Source organism: Lissotriton helveticus, chromosome 2_1, assembly GCF_964261635.1.
Source record: "Lissotriton helveticus chromosome 2_1, aLisHel1.1, whole genome shotgun sequence".
NCBI classification, from domain to species: domain Eukaryota; kingdom Metazoa; phylum Chordata; class Amphibia; order Caudata; family Salamandridae; genus Lissotriton; species Lissotriton helveticus.
The window spans coordinates 1,250,743,647-1,250,756,261 of record NC_136059.1 but is presented as its reverse complement, the minus strand read 5'-3'; positions in this window follow the sequence as shown (position 1 = coordinate 1,250,756,261).

Genomic DNA, 12,615 nt, shown 5'->3' with positions numbered 1-12,615 from the left:
GTTCACATTTGTAAGTAGATCATCAGTTTTAGAGCTAAAATTAGCATGTTTAAAGTGATTTTCATGCTTCCAGGGGCCCGGGAAGTGAATTAAATATCATTTGGAGGCATTTAATGTTCAAGAAAAAACAGGTGATTTTTGACAAAAGAGATAACACCCCCCCATTACGTCATGCTTCAGAAAGGTGAAAAATGGTCAGTTTTCAAATGTTTTATTTTTGAACGTCAGTTCACATTTGTAGGTAGATCATCAGTTTAAGAGCTAAAATTAGCATGTTTAAAGTGATTTTCATGCTTCCAGGAGCCCGGGAAGTGAATGAAATACCATTTGGAGGAATTTAATGTTCAAGCAAAAACCGGTGATTTTTGACAATAGAGATAACACCCCCCCCCATTACGTCATGCTTCAGAAAGGTGAAAAATGGTCAGTTTTCAAATGTTTTATTTTCGAACGTCAGTTCACATTTGTAGGTAGATCATCAGTTTAAGAGCTAAAATTAGCAGGTTTAAAGTGATTTTCATGCTTCCAGGGGCCCTAAACACAAGATTTGTGGAATGGTTAAAAGTGCATGAAAATGGCCAATTTACTCACTCTGAGGTCCCAAAAAGTGTTTCTTCATCCCGGGAAGTGCTTTAAATACCATTTGGAGGCATTTAATGTTCAAGCAAAAACAGGTGATTTTTGACAAAAGAGGTAACACCCCCCCATTACGTCATGCTTCAGAAAGGTGAAAAATGGTCCGTTTTCAAATGTTTTATTTTTGAACGTCAGTTCACATTTGTAGGTAGATCATCAGTTTTAGAGCTAAAATTAGCATGCTTAAAGTGATTTTCATGCTTCCAGGGGCCCGAGAAGTGAATTAAATACCATTTGGAGGCATTTAATGTTCAAGCAAAAACAGGTGATTTTTGACAAAAGAGATAACACCCCCCCATTAAGTCATGCTTCAGAAAGGTGAAAAATGGTCTGTTTTCAAATGTTTTATTTTTGAACGTCAGTTCACATTTGTAGGTAGATCATCAGTTTAAGAGCTAAAATTAGCATGTTTAAAGTGATTTTCATGCTTCCAGGGGCCCGGGAAGTGAATGAAATACCATTTGGAGGAATTTAATGTTCAAGCAAAAACCGGTGATTTTTTACAATAGAGATAACACCCCCCCCCATTACGTCATGCTTCAGAAAGGTGAAAAATGGTCAGTTTTCAAATGTTTTATTTTCGAACGTCAGTTCACATTTGTAGGTAGATCATCAGTTTAAGAGCTAAAATTAGCATGTTTAAAGTGATTTTCATGCTTCCAGGGGCCCTAAACACAAGATTTGTGGAATGGTTAAAAGTGCATGAAAATGGCCAATTTATTCACTCTGAGGTCTCAAAAAGTGTTTCTTCACCCGGGAAGTGAATTAAATACCATTTGGAGGCATTTAATGTTCAAGCAAAAACAGGTGATTTTTGACAAAAGAGATAACACCCCCCCATTACGTCATGCTTCAGAAAGGTGAAAAATGGTCAGTTTTCAAATGTTTTATTTTTGAACGTCAGTTCACATTTGTAGGTAGATCATCAGTTTAAGAGCTAAAATTAGCATGTTTAAAGTGATTTTCATGCTTCCAGGGGCCCGGGAAGTGAATTAAATACCATTTGGAGGCATTTAATGTTCAAGCAAAAACAGGTGATTTTTGACAAAAGAGATAACACCCCCCATTACGTCATGCTTCAGAAAGGTGAAAAATGGTCCGTTTTCAAATGTTTTATTTTTGAACGTCAGTTCACATTTGTAGGTAGATCATCAGTTTTAGAGCTAAAATTAGCATGTTTAAAATGATTTTCATACTTCCAGGGGCCCGGGAAGTGAATTAAATATTTATTTGGAGGCATTTAATGTTCAAGAAAAAACAGGTGATTTTTGACAAAAGAGATAACACCCCCCCCATTACGTCATGCTTCAGAAAGGTGAAAAATGGTCCGTTTTCAAATGTTTTATTTTTGAACGTCAGTTCACATTTGTAGGTAGATCATCAGTTTAAGAGCTAAAATTAGCATGTTTAAAGTGATTTTCATGCTTCCAGGGACCCGGGAAGTGAATTAAATACCATTTGGAGGAATTTCATGTTCAAGCAAAAACAGGTGATTTTAGACAAAAGAGATAACACCCCCCATTACGTCATGCTTCAGAAAGGTGAAAAATGGTCCGTTTTCAAATGTTTTATTTTTGAACGTCAGTTCACATTTGTAGGTAGATCATCAGTTTTAGAGCTAAAATTTGCATGTTTAAAGTGATTTTCATGCTTCCAGGGGCCCTAAACACAAGATCTGTGGAATGGTTAAAAGTGCATGAAAATGGCCAATTTACTCACTCTGAGGTCTCAAAAAGTGTTTCTTCACCCCGGGAAGTGAATTAAATACCATTTGGAGGCATTTAATGTTCAAGCAAAAACAGGTGATTTTTGACAAAAGAGATAACACCCCCCCATTACGTCATGCTTCAGAAAGTTGAAAAATGGTCCGTTATCAAATGTTTTATTTTTGAACGTCAGTTCACATTTGTAAGTAGATCATCAGTTTTAGAGCTAAAATTAGCATGTTTAAAGTGATTTTCATGCTTCCAGGGGCCCGGGAAGTGAATTAAATATCATTTGGAGGCATTTAATGTTCAAGCAAAAACCGGTGATTTTTGACAATAGAGATAACACCCCCCCCCATTACGTCATGCTTCAGAAAGGTGAAAAATGGTCAGTTTTCAAATGTTTTATTTTCGAACGTCAGTTCACATTTGTAGGTAGATCATCAGTTTAAGAGCTAAAATTAGCATGTTTAAAGTGATTTTCATGCTTCCAGGGGCCCGGGAAGTGAATTAAATACCATTTGGAGGCATTTAATGTTCAAGCAAAAACAGGTGATTTTTGACAAAAGAGATAACACCCCCCATTACGTCATGCTTCAGAAAGGTGAAAAATGGTCCGTTTTCAAATGTTTTATTTTTGAACGTCAGTTCACATTTGTAGGTAGATCATCAGTTTTAGAGCTAAAATTAGCATGTTTAAAGTGATTTTCATACTTCCAGGGGCCCGGGAAGTGAATTAAATATTTATTTGGAGGCATTTAATGTTCAAGAAAAAACAGGTGATTTTTGACAAAAGAGATAACACCCCCCCCATTACGTCATGCTTCAGAAAGGTGAACAATGGTCCGTTTTCAAATGTTTTATTTTTGAACGTCAGTTCACATTTGTAGGTAGATCATCAGTTTAAGAGCTAAAATTAGCATGTTTAAAGTGATTTTCATGCTTCCAGGGACCCGGGAAGTGAATTAAATACCATTTGGAGGAATTTCATGTTCAAGCAAAAACAGGTGATTTTAGACAAAAGAGATAACACCCCCCATTACGTCATGCTTCAGAAAGGTGAAAAATGGTCCGTTTTCAAATGTTTTATTTTTGAACGTCAGTTCACATTTGTAGGTAGATCATCAGTTTTAGAGCTAAAATTAGCATGTTTAAAGTGATTTTCATGCTTCCAGGGGCCCTAAACACAAGATCTGTGGAATGGTTAAAAGTGCATGAAAATGGCCAATTTACTCACTCTGAGGTCTCAAAAAGTGTTTCTTCACCCCGGGAAGTGAATTAAATACCATTTGGAGGCATTTAATGTTCAAGCAAAAACAGGTGATTTTTGACAAAAGAGATAACACCCCCCCATTACGTCATGCTTCAGAAAGTTGAAAAATGGTCCGTTATCAAATGTTTTATTTTTGAACGTCAGTTCACATTTGTAAGTAGATCATCAGTTTTAGAGCTAAAATTAGCATGTTTAAAGTGATTTTCATGCTTCCAGGGGCCCGGGAAGTGAATTAAATATCATTTGGAGGCATTTAATGTTCAAGAAAAAACAGGTGATTTTTGACAAAAGAGATAACACCCCCCCCATTACGTCATGCTTCAGAAAGGTGAAAAATGGTCAGTTTTCAAATGTTTTATTTTTGAACGTCAGTTCACATTTGTAGGTAGATCATCAGTTTAAGAGCTAAAATTAGCATGTTTAAAGTGATTTTCATGCTTCCAGGAGCCCGGGAAGTGAATGAAATACCATTTGGAGGAATTTAATGTTCAAGCAAAAACCGGTGATTTTTGACAATAGAGATAACACCCCCCCCCATTACGTCATGCTTCAGAAAGGTGAAAAATGGTCAGTTTTCAAATGTTTTATTTTCGAACGTCAGTTCACATTTGTAGGTAGATCATCAGTTTAAGAGCTAAAATTAGCATGTTTAAAGTGATTTTCATGCTTCCAGGGGCCCTAAACACAAGATTTGTGGAATGGTTAAAAGTGCATGAAAATGGCCAATTTACTCACTCTGAGGTCCCAAAAAGTGTTTCTTCATCCCGGGAAGTGAATTAAATACCATTTGGAGGCAGTTAATGTTCAAGCAAAAACAGGTGATTTTTGACAAAAGAGGTAACACCCCCCCATTACGTCATGCTTCAGAAAGGTGAAAAATGGTCTGTTTTCAAATGTTTTATTTTTGAACGTCAGTTCACATTTGTAGGTAGATCATCAGTTTTAGAGCTAAAATTAGCATGCTTAAAGTGATTTTCATGCTTCCAGGGGCCCGAGAAGTGAATTAAATACCATTTGGAGGCATTTAATGTTCAAGCAAAAACAGGTGATTTTTGACAAAAGAGATAACACCCCCCCATTAAGTCATGCTTCAGAAAGGTGAAAAATGGTCTGTTTTCAAATGTTTTATTTTTGAACGTCAGTTCACATTTGTAGGTAGATCATCAGTTTAAGAGCTAAAATTAGCATGTTTAAAGTGATTTTCATGCTTCCAGGGGCCCGGGAAGTGAATGAAATACCATTTGGAGGAATTTAATGTTCAAGCAAAAACCGGTGATTTTTTACAATAGAGATAACACCCCCCCCCATTACGTCATGCTTCAGAAAGGTGAAAAATGGTCAGTTTTCAAATGTTTTATTTTCGAACGTCAGTTCACATTTGTAGGTAGATCATCAGTTTAAGAGCTAAAATTAGCATGTTTAAAGTGATTTTCATGCTTCCAGGGGCCCTAAACACAAGATTTGTGGAATGGTTAAAAGTGCATGAAAATGGCCAATTTATTCACTCTGAGGTCTCAAAAAGTGTTTCTTCACCCGGGAAGTGAATTAAATACCATTTGGAGGCATTTAATGTTCAAGCAAAAACAGGTGATTTTTGACAAAAGAGATAACACCCCCCCATTACGTCATGCTTCAGAAAGGTGAAAAATGGTCAGTTTTCAAATGTTTTATTTTTGAACGTCAGTTCACATTTGTAGGTAGATCATCAGTTTAAGAGCTAAAATTAGCATGTTTAAAGTGATTTTCATGCTTCCAGGGGCCCGGGAAGTGAATTAAATACCATTTGGAGGCATTTAATGTTCAAGCAAAAACAGGTGATTTTTGACAAAAGAGATAACACCCCCCATTACGTCATGCTTCAGAAAGGTGAAAAATGGTCCGTTTTCAAATGTTTTATTTTTGAACGTCAGTTCACATTTGTAGGTAGATCATCAGTTTTAGAGCTAAAATTAGCATGTTTAAAATGATTTTCATACTTCCAGAGGCCCGGGAAGTGAATTAAATATTTATTTGGAGGCATTTAATGGTCAAGAAAAAACAGGTGATTTTTGACAAAAGAGATAACACCCCCCCCATTACGTCATGCTTCAGAAAGGTGAAAAATGGTCCGTTTTCAAATGTTTTATTTTTGAACGTCAGTTCACATTTGTAGGTAGATCATCAGTTTAAGAGCTAAAATTAGCATGTTTAAAGTGATTTTCATGCTTCCAGGGACCCGGGAAGTGAATTAAATACCATTTGGAGGAATTTCATGTTCAAGCAAAAACAGGTGATTTTAGACAAAAGAGATAACACCCCCCATTACGTCATGCTTCAGAAAGGTGAAAAATGGTCCGTTTTCAAATGTTTTATTTTTGAACGTCAGTTCACATTTGTAGGTAGATCATCAGTTTTAGAGCTAAAATTAGCATGTTTAAAGTGATTTTCATGCTTCCAGGGGCCCTAAACACAAGATCTGTGGAATGGTTAAAAGTGCATGAAAATCGCCAATTTACTCACTCTGAGGTCTCAAAAAGTGTTTCTTCACCCCGGGAAGTGAATTAAATACCATTTGGAGGCATTTAATGTTCAAGCAAAAACAGGTGATTTTTGACAAAAGAGATAACACCCCCCCATTACGTCATGCTTCAGAAAGTTGAAAAATGGTCCGTTATCAAATGTTTTATTTTTGAACGTCAGTTCACATTTGTAAGTAGATCATCAGTTTTAGAGCTAAAATTAGCATGTTTAAAGTGATTTTCATGCTTCCAGGGGCCCGGGAAGTGAATTAAATATCATTTGGAGGCATTTAATGTTCAAGCAAAAACCGGTGATTTTTGACAATAGAGATAACACCCCCCCATTACGTCATGCTTCAGAAAGGTGAAAAATGGTCAGTTTTCAAATGTTTTATTTTCGAACGTCAGTTCACATTTGTAGGTAGATCATCAGTTTAAGAGCTAAAATTAGCATGTTTAAAGTGATTTTCATGCTTCCAGGGGCCCTAAACACAAGATTTGTGGAATGGTTAAAAGTGCATGAAAATGGCCAATTTACTCACTCTGAGGTCTCAAAAAGTGTTTCTTCATCCCGGGAAGTGAATTAAATACCATTTGGAGGCATTTAATGTTCAAGCAAAAACAGGTGATTTTTGACAAAAGAGATAACACCCCCCCATTAAGTCATGCTTCAGAAAGGTGAAAAATGGTCTGTTTTCAAATGTTTTATTTTTGAACGTCAGTTCACATTTGTAGGTAGATCATCAGTTTAAGAGCTAAAATTAGCATGTTTAAAGTGATTTTCATGCTTCCAGGGGCCCGGGAAGTGAATGAAATACCATTTGGAGGAATTTAATGTTCAAGCAAAAACCGGTGATTTTTGACAATAGAGATAACACCCCCCCCCATTACGTCATGCTTCAGAAAGGTGAAAAATGGTCAGTTTTCAAATGTTTTATTTTCGAACGTCAGTTCACATTTGTAGGTAGATCATCAGTTTAAGAGCTAAAATTAGCATGTTTAAAGTGATTTTCATGCTTCCAGGGGCCCTAAACACAAGATTTGTGGAATGGTTAAAAGTGCATGAAAATGGCCAATTTACTCACTCTGAGGTCTCAAAAAGTGTTTCTTCATCCCGGGAAGTGAATTAAATACCATTTGGAGGCATTTAATGTTCAAGCAAAAACAGGTGATTTTTGACAAAAGAGATAACACCCCCCCATTACGTCATGCTTCAGAAAGGTGAAAAATGGTCCGTTTTCAAATGTTTTATTTTTGAACGTCAGTTCACATTTGTAGGTAGATCATCAGTTTTAGAGCTAAAATTAGCATGCTTAAAGTGATTTTCATGCTTCCAGGGGCCCGAGAAGTGAATTAAATACCATTTGGAGGCATTTAATGTTCAAGCAAAAACAGGTGATTTTTGACAAAACAGATAACACCCCCCATTAAGTCATGCTTCAGAAAGGTGAAAAATGGTCTGTTTTCAAATGTTTTATTTTTGAACGTCAGTTCACATTTGTAGGTAGATCATCAGTTTAAGAGCTAAAATTAGCATGTTTAAAGTGATTTTCATGCTTCCAGGGGCCCGGGAAGTGAATTAAATACCATTTGGAGGAATTTAATGTTCAAGCAAAAACAGGTGATTTTTGACAAAAGAGATAACACCCCCCCATTACGTCATGCTTCAGAAAGGTGAAAAATGGTCCGTTTTCAAATGTTTTATTTTTGAACGTCAGTTCACATTTGTAGGTAGATCATCAGTTTTAGAGCTAAAATTAGCATGTTTAAAGTGATTTTCATGCTTCCAGGGGCCCGGGAAGTGAACTAAATACCATTTGGAGGCATTTCATGTTCAAGCAAAAACAGGTGATTTTAGACAAAAGAGATAACACCCCCCATTACGTCATGCTTCAGAAAGGTGAAAAATGGTCCGTTTTCAAATGTTTTATTTTTGAACGTCAGTTCACATTTGTAGGTAGATCATCAGTTTTAGAGCTAAAATTAGCATGTTTAAAGTGATTTTCATGCTTCCAGGGGCCCGGGAAGTGAATTAAATATCATTTGGAGGCATTTAATGTTCAAGAAAAAACAGGTGATTTTTGACAAAAGAGATAACACCCCCCCATTACGTCATGCTTCAGAAAGGTGAAAAATGGTCAGTTTTCAAATGTTTTATTTTTGAACGTCAGTTCACATTTGTAGGTAGATCATCAGTTTAAGAGCTAAAATTAGCATGTTTAAAGTGATTTTCATGCTTCCAGGGGCCCGGGAAGTGAATGAAATACCATTTGGAGGCATTTAATGTTCAAGCAAAAACAGGTGATTTTTGACAAAAGAGATAACACCCCCCCATTACGTCATGCTTCAGAAAGGTGAAAAATGGTCCGTTTTCAAATGTTTTATTTTTGAACGTCAGTTCACATTTGTAGGTAGATCATCAGTTTTAGAGCTAAAATTAGCATGCTTAAAGTGATTTTCATGCTTCAGGTGCCCGAGAAGTGAATTAAATACCATTTGGAGGCATTTAATGTTCAAGCAAAAACAGGTGATTTTTGACAAAAGAGATAACACCCCCCCATTAAGTCATGCTTCAGAAAGGTGAAAAATGGTCTGTTTTCAAATGTTTTATTTTTGAACGTCAGTTCACATTTGTAGGTAGATCATCAGTTTAAGAGCTAAAATTAGCATGTTTAAAGTGATTTTCATGCTTTCAGGGGCCTGGGAAGTGAATTAAATACCATTTGGAGGAATTTAATGTTCAAGCAAAAACAGGTGATTTTTGACAAAAGAGATAACACCCCCCCATTACGTCATGCTTCAGAAAGGGGAAAAATTGTTCGTTTTCAAATGTTTTATTTTTGAACGTCAGTTCACATTTGTAGGTAGATCATCAGTTTTAGAGCTAAAATTAGCATGTTTAAAATGATTTTCATACTTCCAGGGGCCCGGGAAGTGAATTAAATATTTATTTGGAGGCATTTAATGTTCAAGAAAAAACAGGTGATTTTTGACAAAAGAGATAACACCCCCCCCATTACGTCATGCTTCAGAAAGGTGAAAAATGGTCCGTTTTCAAATGTTTTATTTTTGAACGTCAGTTCACATTTGTAGGTAGATCATCAGTTTAAGAGCTAAAATTAGCATGTTTAAAGTGATTTTCATGCTTCCAGGGACCCGGGAAGTGAATTAAATACCATTTGGAGGAATTTCATGTTCAAGCAAAAACAGGTGATTTTAGACAAAAGAGATAACACCCCCCATTACGTCATGCTTCAGAAAGGTGAAAAATGGTCCGTTTTCAAATGTTTTATTTTTGAACGTCAGTTCACATTTGTAGGTAGATCATCAGTTTTAGAGCTAAAATTTGCATGTTTAAAGTGATTTTCATGCTTCCAGGGGCCCTAAACACAAGATCTGTGGAATGGTTAAAAGTGCATGAAAATGGCCAATTTACTCACTCTGAGGTCTCAAAAAGTGTTTCTTCACCCCGGGAAGTGAATTAAATACCATTTGGAGGCATTTAATGTTCAAGCAAAAACAGGTGATTTTTGACAAAAGAGATAACACCCCCCCATTACGTCATGCTTCAGAAAGTTGAAAAATGGTCCGTTATCAAATGTTTTATTTTTGAACGTCAGTTCACATTTGTAAGTAGATCATCAGTTTTAGAGCTAAAATTAGCATGTTTAAAGTGATTTTCATGCTTCCAGGGGCCCGGGAAGTGAATTAAATATCATTTGGAGGCATTTAATGTTCAAGCAAAAACCGGTGATTTTTGACAATAGAGATAACACCCCCCCCCATTACGTCATGCTTCAGAAAGGTGAAAAATGGTCAGTTTTCAAATGTTTTATTTTCGAACGTCAGTTCACATTTGTAGGTAGATCATCAGTTTAAGAGCTAAAATTAGCATGTTTAAAGTGATTTTCATGCTTCCAGGGGCCCGGGAAGTGAATTAAATACCATTTGGAGGCATTTAATGTTCAAGCAAAAACAGGTGATTTTTGACAAAAGAGATAACACCCCCCATTACGTCATGCTTCAGAAAGGTGAAAAATGGTCCGTTTTCAAATGTTTTATTTTTGAACGTCAGTTCACATTTGTAGGTAGATCATCAGTTTTAGAGCTAAAATTAGCATGTTTAAAGTGATTTTCATACTTCCAGGGGCCCGGGAAGTGAATTAAATATTTATTTGGAGGCATTTAATGTTCAAGAAAAAACAGGTGATTTTTGACAAAAGAGATAACACCCCCCCCATTACGTCATGCTTCAGAAAGGTGAACAATGGTCCGTTTTCAAATGTTTTATTTTTGAACGTCAGTTCACATTTGTAGGTAGATCATCAGTTTAAGAGCTAAAATTAGCATGTTTAAAGTGATTTTCATGCTTCCAGGGACCCGGGAAGTGAATTAAATACCATTTGGAGGAATTTCATGTTCAAGCAAAAACAGGTGATTTTAGACAAAAGAGATAACACCCCCCATTACGTCATGCTTCAGAAAGGTGAAAAATGGTCCGTTTTCAAATGTTTTATTTTTGAACGTCAGTTCACATTTGTAGGTAGATCATCAGTTTTAGAGCTAAAATTAGCATGTTTAAAGTGATTTTCATGCTTCCAGGGGCCCTAAACACAAGATCTGTGGAATGGTTAAAAGTGCATGAAAATGGCCAATTTACTCACTCTGAGGTCTCAAAAAGTGTTTCTTCACCCCGGGAAGTGAATTAAATACCATTTGGAGGCATTTAATGTTCAAGCAAAAACAGGTGATTTTTGACAAAAGAGATAACACCCCCCCATTACGTCATGCTTCAGAAAGTTGAAAAATGGTCCGTTATCAAATGTTTTATTTTTGAACGTCAGTTCACATTTGTAAGTAGATCATCAGTTTTAGAGCTAAAATTAGCATGTTTAAAGTGATTTTCATGCTTCCAGGGGCCCGGGAAGTGAATTAAATATCATTTGGAGGCATTTAATGTTCAAGAAAAAACAGGTGATTTTTGACAAAAGAGATAACACCCCCCCCATTACGTCATGCTTCAGAAAGGTGAAAAATGGTCAGTTTTCAAATGTTTTATTTTTGAACGTCAGTTCACATTTGTAGGTAGATCATCAGTTTAAGAGCTAAAATTAGCATGTTTAAAGTGATTTTCATGCTTCCAGGAGCCCGGGAAGTGAATGAAATACCATTTGGAGGAATTTAATGTTCAAGCAAAAACCGGTGATTTTTGACAATAGAGATAACACCCCCCCCCATTACGTCATGCTTCAGAAAGGTGAAAAATGGTCAGTTTTCAAATGTTTTATTTTCGAACGTCAGTTCACATTTGTAGGTAGATCATCAGTTTAAGAGCTAAAATTAGCATGTTTAAAGTGATTTTCATGCTTCCAGGGGCCCTAAACACAAGATTTGTGGAATGGTTAAAAGTGCATGAAAATGGCCAATTTACTCACTCTGAGGTCCCAAAAAGTGTTTCTTCATCCCGGGAAGTGAATTAAATACCATTTGGAGGCAGTTAATGTTCAAGCAAAAACAGGTGATTTTTGACAAAAGAGGTAACACCCCCCCATTACGTCATGCTTCAGAAAGGTGAAAAATGGTCCGTTTTCAAATGTTTTATTTTTGAACGTCAGTTCACATTTGTAGGTAGATCATCAGTTTTAGAGCTAAAATTAGCATGCTTAAAGTGATTTTCATGCTTCCAGGGGCCCGAGAAGTGAATTAAATACCATTTGGAGGCATTTAATGTTCAAGCAAAAACAGGTGATTTTTGACAAAAGAGATAACACCCCCCCATTAAGTCATGCTTCAGAAAGGTGAAAAATGGTCTGTTTTCAAATGTTTTATTTTTGAACGTCAGTTCACATTTGTAGGTAGATCATCAGTTTAAGAGCTAAAATTAGCATGTTTAAAGTGATTTTCATGCTTCCAGGGGCCCGGGAAGTGAATGAAATACCATTTGGAGGAATTTAATGTTCAAGCAAAAACCGGTGATTTTTTACAATAGAGATAACACCCCCCCCATTACGTCATGCTTCAGAAAGGTGAAAAATGGTCAGTTTTCAAATGTTTTATTTTCGAACGTCAGTTCACATTTGTAGGTAGATCATCAGTTTAAGAGCTAAAATTAGCATGTTTAAAGTGATTTTCATGCTTCCAGGGGCCCTAAACACAAGATTTGTGGAATGGTTAAAAGTGCATGAAAATGGCCAATTTATTCACTCTGAGGTCTCAAAAAGTGTTTCTTCACCCGGGAAGTGAATTAAATACCATTTGGAGGCATTTAATGTTCAAGCAAAAACAGGTGATTTTTGACAAAAGAGATAACACCCCCCCATTACGTCATGCTTCAGAAAGGTGAAAAATGGTCAGTTTTCAAATGTTTTATTTTTGAACGTCAGTTCACATTTGTAGGTAGATCATCAGTTTAAGAGCTAAAATTAGCATGTTTAAAGTGATTTTCATGCTTCCAGGGGCCCGGGAAGTGAATTAAATACCATTTGGAGGCATTTAATGTTCA